Below are 10,619 nucleotides of genomic sequence, written 5' to 3'. Positions count from 1 at the left end.
CGGCTGGAGCTCCAGTTCAGAGGCTCCTGGTGAATGCCAGTTCCTCTGCCAACGATCACGTGCCATTCACATTCAAATATTGCATCACTCCTCAGCAGACAAGACCTTGAAGGAAACACTGAGAGCCCTTGTGGCAGTGTCTGCTGGAGTCCTGTTTGTGCAAAGTTTGCCAAAAGCAGCCCTTGCGAGGACTCCAGAGAGTTTTCTTTGCTCTGGGGATTAGTTTGGAGGTTCAGCTGGGAAAACTGACTTTTCTCCCCTTTCCCCATGTCATGCCTTGAGTCCAGAGACTTCTGGGGTATTTTGCATGGTATAAGGAGATAATATCTTCCAATATGCTGGATTTGTTGAAATGTGTCTGGTAGGAGACCAGAGCTAGTTTTCTTTGCTTGGAGAGGGATGCTCTGCAAGACAAGAGCTCAGCCAAAGTGGATGCCCAAATACTGCACACCTATGTCAAGGCATGGGCCTGGAAGAAGAGATTTGGCTGCCAAGAGAGTGGACTTTGCAGTCAATTAAAAAGGGGACGAAGGGAAATACTGCTCAGGAGCCCCCAAATATACTTTTTCTGCTGAGGTTTCCAATTCTTTCCTCTTTTTCTCAGGTAGCCTACTCTGCCCAGTCAGAGCTTTTGAGAAGAGGTGTCCTGCCCTTTGAGAACCACCATGGCTCTCCAAATTACAGGGGATCAAGGTTCAGTTTGAGGCTTAATTAAAGATGAAATGCAAACTCTGTTACAGAGGTGGTTATTTGGGAGATGCTTTGGTGACCTGGGGGGCTCTTCTGGAGTGGCATCAACATGAGAGAGAGGCCCTGGAGGACACATGAATGAAGATCTTGGCCCTTGGCTAATGGGACTAGGTATCCAAAGGGACCTATCCATAGAGGAGAGGAGACACAGGGACTTTACTGTAAAGGACCAGAAAGAGGAAGCCATGTTGGGGGGATGCTGTCCCCCAGGATGCTGGTGCAGGGACCTCCCTCCTGTGTCACCACCACACTTTGTTCCCAGGGATGCACACAGCACCTTGCCATGGCTGACCTACATGATGTGCAACTGAACAAAGGCTGCTCTCTTTCCAGCTCCTTCTTTTAGCACCACTTAGGTCAGAGACCCAAAAATGAGCCTCTGTCTTTTAAGATAAAAGGGATATCAGCTTTCATTGTTATTTTCTCCTATTGTCAGAAATCAGGTCAAGGGGCTGGGTTAAACACTTGCTGTCCAACCTTTCCTCCAAGGTAAGTGCAACTTAACCCTCTTGCTTTGCCCTGTGCTGCCTTTTCTCAGGTTAGTTTTCATGATGGGAATGAGGACACAGAAGCTGTTTGGTCACACTGGAGGACAATTTGTGCCTGTCTCACAGTTTTATTTTAACTCTGAGTTGTCACCCTCTCTCTGAGTTTTTACATCTCAGGTTAACACTGGGAGAAAACTAATCCAGATTTTTTACAGTGTTTCAATGACTTCTGATTCACAGGAGAGTCACCATCTTTATGAAGACTACTTTGTCAGTTATTACTTTGGAGGTCATACCCACCTGTGAGGCTCAGAGGAACAAGGACAAGTGAAGATTGTCTCAAAACACAGGATTTTCATTTAGCTTCACCATATCCTTGGAATCCTGATAATCTGGGTGAGATCAAATCCATATACGAGACAGACCCTTTTAGCTTCTGCAGCAGCAACAGAGGAGAGAAAAGGAAATGCATTCAGCCCTGTCTCTGTAGGCTTGAGTGAATCTCTTGAACTTTTTTTGTTCAGAAAGAGGGAAGCTGAGTGGACTCATCCCCATTTTTTAAATTTGCAAACAGCTGATTCTGATTGAGATTCATGAAGGCTTTCCCTCTTCAAGTCTTCATCACTCAGGGTTCCAGAATCGTTAGCATCAAGGGTCTCACGTCCAGCCACAGGTTTAATGACATGTCACAGATTCTCTCCATGATTATCAATCTCACAGCAGTCACAGGGAGGATAACCCCAAACAGCCCACTAACCTCCACAGCCCTGGAAAGATCCACACTTGTTCAAGACATCCAAGGTGCTTTGAGGCTGGGGTGTAAGTGCAGGGCTCAGTCCCTGCTTCTGTGGGAGGAAATAAACAGTACTAAGGGCCTGAAGGAAAACACTAGAAAAGGGCAGGCAGAGGAAACTCAGAGTTGTTTTCCAGTCAGGTCTGTACCTGTCCTTCTGCAAGGATGAAACTGATTCCAGCTCAGGGGATTATCCTATCCCTGCTCCAGTGGCTTTCAGTGTTGTTTTGAACTCAGGTTTGAGTGAAAGAAAATTAGGAAGCAGAGAAGGGGAGGTGCTGCTGGTGGAAGACATGAAATGTCAGTTTTCCCACCACAGAGCCGAGCTGGTCCTGGATAAACAAAGCCCAAGATGTGCATATTGAAATTACATTTGTCTTATCTGTGATCAGGCATTGCTGGAAACAGAACTTGTGAAACAACAGTGTGAGAATAACAGTTTTCACTGGTAGGGAACAAGCTGTTCTTGGAGTGTACAGGGGGTTTTGACAGTCTCATCAACAGACAGAGACTATTATAAATGCTGCCTGATTCCTCCTGCATGCGGCCCAGACTGGCTACAGGACCTGGCTCGAGTGCAGCTGGAGAAAAGTGCCTCCACCTGTTTCACAATTCCATCAGTTGCACATCTCCATCTTTAGGTTCCTAAATATCCTTAGCAAGCTGGGTATGCCTCCTGCCACGTTTTCAAGTGGGATAAAACAAACATCCTCTCCTGGGGCTGCTGACGGAGAAAATGTGCTGAAGGCCAGAAGGTGCTCAGATGTTCTGCTGATAGAGACAGCACCAGGAGCCTTGGGTGCGGAGAAAGTCATCAAGGATGGCTGGGTTTGTACACAGATCTTCTGGGAGATGGGACAGACCCATCCATGTGTCCTGTATGGAACAGGGCCCCTTCAGGTACTGGAAGGCTGCTATAAATTCTCCCTGGAGCCTTCTCCTGTGCAGGCTGAACAACACCAACTCTCTTAGCCTTTCTTCATCGGAGAGGTGCTGCAGCCCTCTGATCATCTTTGTGGCCCTCCACTGGGTTGGTTCAAGCAGGTCCAGGTCTTTCTTGCATTGGGGGCTCTAGAACCTGACACAGTACTCCAAGTGGAGTCTTACCAGAACATAGTAGAGGGCACCTGAAGCAGAAAGAGCTCTAGTGTCTCTTCTCCCATCACTTTTGCCTTGAAGTGGGGAGCACAAGCTGCATTTTCCTCCACGCATCCAAAAACAAAGATCTGTTTGTGCACAGAATCCCTGCAGCATCTTATGACTGTCTCTTACCTTTATCTTGAGAGCTACTATAGTGGGACCCCTGCCTGGCTCTGTTTGAACCACGCTGCTGTTTTCCTGTATCACATCAGCTGCAGCCTCACCAAAGCCAGGGTGGTCAGAAGAGCCTGATTTGTGTTCAGCACAACTCCAGACAGGCACAAGGCTCAGCACGAGCAGATCCCATTGCAAGACTGGGGTCTTGGAGCGTGCAAGTGTCTGTGTGTATAAGGGTTCATGCATTTAGAGAAATAATGTTTCCCCTCCATCCAAGGCCAAGAGAATGAAATCCAAGCAAGCCTCAACTTCTTTACCATTGACGCCATAACAGCATTTGAGGTTTAGAAAAGGAGCGGAAAAAATGTGTTGCTGTAGTAAGGGAATTGTAAGAGGATCTTAGCCTTGGAATAACACACCCTTTAGTGAGGCTGCAGGCTCTGCAGCGCTTCCGCCTCCTCGAGATTTGTGAGGAGAGATGTGCCCCAAGGAATGCAAGTTATTCTGAGTGGGGAGAAAATGCTGTTGAGGGTGAATGGAAAGACATCCAGGAAAAACAGAAGCACTGATGTGCTCCCAGCTCCCAGCTCCCGCCCTCAGCTCCAGCAGAAGCGTAATGCAGCAGCCTGGCAGGGTTTGTGGAAGTGCTTCATAGAAGCAGTTAAAGAGTGAGACTGCAGCTCAAGGGGGAGGAGAACATGAGTTGTGCAGGACCTGGCTGCATGAAACCCTGCTGGGGCAGATGGCAGGCAGCTCTCTGTGGGGCAGTGCTCCAACAAAGCTGACCTATGGAGTGTTGCACCTTGTGCACAGATCTCTGCTTCTCCTTCCTGCCCAGCTGACACATTCCCATAGACTATAAGCTTTAAGAACTATCCCAGACAGGAGGTTGTCCCAAACTGTGCTCACTTACCTCTGGCTTGTAGGGACCAGAGTTGTGTGTGGGTGAAGCCAGGACCGAGGTTGCTTCTGAGGGCTCCGTAGCCACTAGATCCATTGCAGTTTGACTCCAGATAGAAGTTGTGAAAGTTGACAGCAGAGGAAACTCCAAACAACTTTTCACTCTCTCCTCCATGTATGGCCAAAGGGAGTATTTATTCCAGAACAGTTTTCATTTCATTGCTCTTCAAGCACAAAGCTGCAGCTGTCCTTAGTACTCAGGGAGAGAAATTAAAGGCAAGAAATTGTCTTTCCCACATTTCCCATTCTTAAATAACCCTGTGTAATTTGGACTGCCATCCACAAGTTCAGCATCTTATATTTAGTGATGTCAAAGCTGACTTTCAATACAGGTATGATACCTGGAGTTACAAGAGGTAGCTCAATGAGAAACACCAGTTCAGTGTTTGATTATTACGGAAGGAAGAGAGGACAGAAAGAAAATATTATTTTCCCTTATCAACCTGTAGTGTGCCAGTGCCTTTGCAGAATCTTGATTTCTTTGCCTCAGAAAAAAATCATAGCAGAGCTGGAGGATACAGAGATGACAATAGGTATTGTCAAAGGTCTGGGTAGTGTCTATACAAAGAATAACTAGAGTAGGACCCTTCATCCAGAAAAAAAAGGAAAAATGGAGAGAGGATATGAAACCAAAAGTGTGATGGAGAAGGAAACAACTGTTTGTCATCCATCCACCGCAAGGAAACCAGGTGGTGCATGTTTGAAGAAGGTTGAAATGGTGGTCCTCCATTCACTGAGTAGTTAAGCTCTGCAGTGATTTGTCAGAGGACACTGGCTGAAGAAGGTTCATGCGGGTTCAAGACCCCTGGTCAATATTTTGCTATGCAGCACCATAGGAAAGAAACTCATTGAGGACTATGAAATGCCAAAAGATTTGCACTGGGTTTGGGAACCACAAATGTTTTGCCTCAGGTGCCTCTGCCTAAATGCGAGCCTGGCTTAAGCATTAAAAAAAAAATAAATAAAATTCTCCTAGTCCTGATGGGTGTAGGCAAAAGCCTAGATATGAAGGAATAGGAAAAGAGAGGCAATGCCAACTGCTTGTGTTTCAGATAAGCAGGTATTTGGGGAGTGGGCTGGTGGGAAACATAGTAAAAACCCATTCTACATGAATATATCAACAGAGATTCACCAGTAATTATTGTCAGAAGGGGCAGTGAGTCCATTGTGCATGCAGGGAAGCAGCCCAGCTTCTAAAGAAAGTGCCACAGGACTAATTTAGTGAGTTCTCCTGAGAGTCATGCAATACCCTGGCTGCACATGACCCTGCTGTCTGGGAGCTGAGGTCTAGCATAAAGGTTGAGATAGGTAAGTGGAGACTCCGAAGTTTGGTGAAAGGCTGTTTTTGAGATTATGTTACCTGTTTTAGGGATTTAAGCACAGCTATTCATGCAGGACAGAGAATTTAGAGCTGGAGCCTCCTCTGGTTTATGATTGGGTTCAAACCAATGCTCCAGACACATCTCAACCAGAACCATTGTGCTGTTGCTTGGAAATTGGCCAGGTTTACAGCTGAAGCATTATCAAAACACACTCTGTGAGCAAGATCAGCCTGAATCTTAGAGACTGCAATAAGAGCTGAATATCTAACAGGAATTTTTCTAGAATACATCACAAAAACATGCATTGTATTAAGGCTCATGAAGGAGATAGGCTGAGGCCTTAGCACATGGGACCTTGACCGTGTAGGTAGCTACCATAGGAGAGCTGAATAATATACATACAGCACAGCTCACCCCAGCATGCCAAGCCAAATTATGGATGCCAATTTCACTGCCTGCAGGTAGAGCTGTCTCTGTGGTCAAAAATCCAGAAAAGGCTTGAGTTATGGAAAGAACACTGCCATTTACTCTTGTCACATGTTAGGCATCTAAAACTTCAGGGCCTGGTCCTAGCTGCTCACCTTGGAGCTTTCTACAGGCAGAAAGGAGCATTTCTGGGGAGAAATAATTTAACTTATCTTTGACAGTTGTTCTAAAATGGAATTGTTAATCCTCTGGACATTGAGACATCCAAAACAACAAGTTTAGACTACAAACTCGCTTGCAGATGATTAACATTAGATGAGATAAAATTCCTCACAGGAATTCTTGAATTTTAATTCTGGCTTCAAATCTATTGGTGACAGATCAAATATTTCCCTGCAAACTTTCCTTTCTCTAGAGTTTAAAGGAAAAAAAAGTTCAGTCTTCTAACTTAGCAGAGACCTGAGCAGTTAAGGATTTGTAAAGTAAATCCTTATTCAAGATTCAATCAAATTTTAAATAAAGTGGCTAATACCAGGCAGCAATAAAATGATGACAGACACTCTTCTTTTTGCCAGTGATGGGGTATTGCATGCAATGGGCTTTAGTTTTACTAAGTTCTTCCTAATTATAGTTATTGTATGATTAACCCTCTGTTCTTCTGGGATACAAGTGATAAAATTTAATGGAATTTCTGTAGCAGTCACAGTAGCTAAATCTGAATGAGGAGTCACTGTAACCGTGAGGGACGTGCTAAGCCCTGGCCTGATCCTGCCACCCAGTGTGCATGATATTTCCTTGCTTGAATGCTCCCATTAACCTCCTTGGAGCTATTTACATGCAGAAGCACTACAGGTTCACACCAGCCCTCAGAAACATGGGAGGCATTTGACGCATTCAGCCACTAATTCTGCAAAGTGAATTAGGACAGATCTTCTGATGGAGAACATGGATTTTTTTTTTTCAGTAGTTAGTTAATAAGTGTGTTCTCATACATTGATCCCCTATGATACTGAGTATAAATGCATACCAAGAGGTAATTCTAATGGATAGTGAGATTTTTAATTAACATTTGGAAAGAATTTTAAACTGTTTCTCACAACAAATATGCAATTTAGGACAGAAGGCATAGGAAAAAAGATTCATTTTATTCCCTTTCTCTATGTGTAATGAGAAAATTTTGTCTCTGAATGAAGTGGATGAGAAAATGATGAGTGGATTTCCACTCGTAGCCAACAAGATATGCTTATCTATGGGTAGATGTACAAAGCATCTGTATTTTGTTTATTGACCCCTTGCAGAAACTGTTCAAGCATGTAAATAATTTGCATTTTCAAACATAACAAACTAAAAAGGCAACGTGCAGGATTTTATAAACACTGCTCTACTGTACTCATGCAGTCTTATAAACTTCACTGCTCTTGCAGGGGTGTAGCTGAGGACAGAAAGTTACCCTTGGAGTTTGGGTGGTTTTATGAAATATATATGAAAACCTGCACGATATGCCTCTTAGAGTCATAAGTCAATGGCTGGGTGACTGGTTTGAATTAGGACAATAAACAAAGACAAACGAAACATAATCCTGCATGTCTGTACACTCTGGAGGCTTTCGTCGTCATCTGGTGTCAGTACTGAACCAAAAGTATTTAGAGAGGCAATATTATTGAACACAACAAATAGGAAGCAAAGCATAATTTTTTGTTAGGGGTAAGTCATCCCTTAGGCAGAAGCATTCCATCAGTCTTCCTGCATTTCACTGCTCTGAACTATGGTTAATTTGTGGTCGGAAAAAATAGAGGCCCTGTGGTTGTTGAAAATTATATACTGTGATTCCAGCTTAAAGGGAAACAAAAGGCATATGTTGTAAATATAACCTTTTTTCTTTAATTTTAAAAACAAAGACCCATTTGAATGCTCGGTTTGGGCTCTATAGGCACCTAGAGTAACCATGATATTTCACTACCCATTTTGGAAAAGTGTCTCCAGTGGCAAAATGAAATTCAGTAGGGTTGAAAAATTGGCAGCTATGAGTTAATTGTGTTCTTGTGTCGAGCTCGTTACAATGGTGACAATATCTGCTCCCTGATGGTACAGCTGGAAAATGAACATTCTTGTTTTGAGCAATGACAGTTATTATCTGATAGATTAAAATGACAGCACAAATGTGGGAAGTTCCATTATTTGAGATCTTTAACTCAGAACCATAGCTTTTTCCAGAGGTTTTATGTCAGACATTATAGGCTTGAGGCAGGAATTGCTTGTTACAGCTTGTTTCTTTGGAGATCAGGCTAAATGATCAAAATGATGGTTTTGACCTTAAGGTTTTTGTCTCAGGGATTGCCATTTGGGATGTGGTTTTTATAAAGCTGAACCTTGACCATAGGAACTTAGTTAACAGATATCTGTAATTTTAATGGTCTTCTGAGCATGTTTTGTTTTAAAAAAATTACATTTCTTCTGCAGATCAGTGAGGCCTGAATATTGCCTGCTGGTTATTCAAGAGACATAGTCAGTAGTGAGAAATGAAAGATTTTCTCTTACTACTCGTGCAGTATTTTCAAAAGAGGAAAGCTTCATTTCCTAAGGGGGTAAAACGACTGTTGCCAGCTTGAGTGACACACTGAGGACCTACAAACCCCAAGGTCTGTGCTGGTGGGGACTGAACCAGGAAGAAGTTCTGGTAGCTTGGTGGTACAGAAGGCAGAGGTCTTCTGTGGAGGTAAGAGGGGGGATGGAGGGCTTTGCACCACTGGTGTAACTGGCTGCTGGACTGAGATGAAGGCTCTAAACTAGTGCAAAACTGAATCTGCCTCTTCCTGCTGTCACAAATCTATACATCTAGTGACTTTTTTTGGGGGGGTAAAAAGTCTCTGCTACAAAAAGTGAACTTGAAGCAGAATTTTTGAATGTGTCATAAGCCTGTTTTGCCCAATTTTATGCAGTTTCTGGGTCTCCCAGGGCTATAATCAGTGTCAGTTTGCCTTGGGGAATGTACTGATATTATATTGATAGCTCTGCAGCTGGGCATTAATGACAAGTATGACTGGGTCAGCCAGGGCTAGAAACAATGGACAAAGATCTCATGATAAATGCTCAAAACTTGGCTGCATTGAATCTGGGTCCAAACAAAACCCAGACTCTAAAATTATGAGGCCTGTACATCACTAACACATACTCCTATATTTCTTCCATTAGGAAATACTAAGCATTTTATGGATTTTTGCATGCCCCAGTTGGTTCTCTGTGCTGGCTGGGATTGTTATAGTCCCTCTGCCTTTGCAACTATATAGACATCAATAAAGATGAATGAAGCTGGGCAGTCAGATTCTAATTTATGTTGATCGTGTTGGATGGCTCAGGGCACTTCAGCACACATGCTTAGCCAGTGACCTTTCACACTCCCCTTCAGGATCAAAGCACTTTATTCGTCCACTTCCAAGAAAAGCACAAAGACAGAATTCCCCTTCAGCATGCCTTTATTAATCTACAAAGGGCCAAATCCTGGCACCTTTAATCTGTTCCTACTCGTCACTGCAATTATATAAAGAGGAGAGCATTGCCTTTAGAATTTTGGGCCCAAAATCAACATGTAGGATGGCCAAATTCTTGGTGGATGGATATAAGTGAAAAGGGGACCACTGCTTTCAGACGGGGTCTCTGTGTCTCTCAATTTTCTCTTGAGGCCAAAACCTCTCTCTGTGAAGTTGATGCAGTATGAGCAAAAGTTAAATTTCCCTGATCCATTTTTCCCTTTCCTGTTTTCAGTTGAACACTCACTGTCTTCTTGCAGAAATTTGTTGCACTAGGTCTTGCCTGGTTTGGGAAGGAGACCTTGGAGAGGTACACAGGGCTGAGCAGAGCCATGGTGCTGGGTAGGACCTAATCAGATAACACCTAATCTAGGTTTCTGATAACACAGATTCCTTCAAAACTAAGTGTGTTTAGAAAATATCTGTGAGTGCTCATGCAAGAAGAGCTATTTGTTGCAATCTGTTCGGGTCTCTGAGTCTCATTCTCAGGCTGTAACAGGACAACTCCCACAAAACTCACTTCTCATTTGCAACTGTGTCAATGAAAGGAAAACCAGGGCATCTGATTCACACACACGAGAATAAAAAGCATTTTCAGCAATTGCAGATTGGTCACTATTTCAATTTTCCTCCTCCTGAATAATTTCCATACTTCTAAAAAGACAAGCTTCTGTTCACTCCTTATGGTTTATGTTTGCTTGTGTTTGACACTATTTAAATGCACTTTAAAATACCAGGCAAACTCATTTTCTTTCTGGTGCTGATTTTTTTCTTCAAGCAATCTTCTGTCTGACTAAATCTCCATTAAAAAATATACACAATGCAACTATTTATGATTTTTTAAAATTTATTTTTCATCAGTTCCAACAGCAGTTAGTAATCACTGCAGGGATAAAACATTTGGTTAAAAACATTGCAATTAATCTATTTCCCTCAAGAGCACATCTGGTTTTCTACTGAATACCTTTTCACAGTGATCCCTGCTTTCCACAGTATTGTCTGTTTTAATTAAAAACATAAATACATTTAAATAAAATTGAAAACTAAATGTTATAGCTAGTACTTGAAACAGCTGACAAGCTTGATGTTTGAATCC

This window comes from Chaetura pelagica, unplaced genomic scaffold (genome assembly GCF_000747805.2).
Source record: "Chaetura pelagica isolate M959 unplaced genomic scaffold, ChaPel_1.0 scaffold116, whole genome shotgun sequence".
Taxonomy (NCBI): domain Eukaryota; kingdom Metazoa; phylum Chordata; class Aves; order Apodiformes; family Apodidae; genus Chaetura; species Chaetura pelagica.
The sequence above is the reverse complement of the archived record's forward strand: the minus strand, read 5'-3'. Positions refer to the sequence as shown.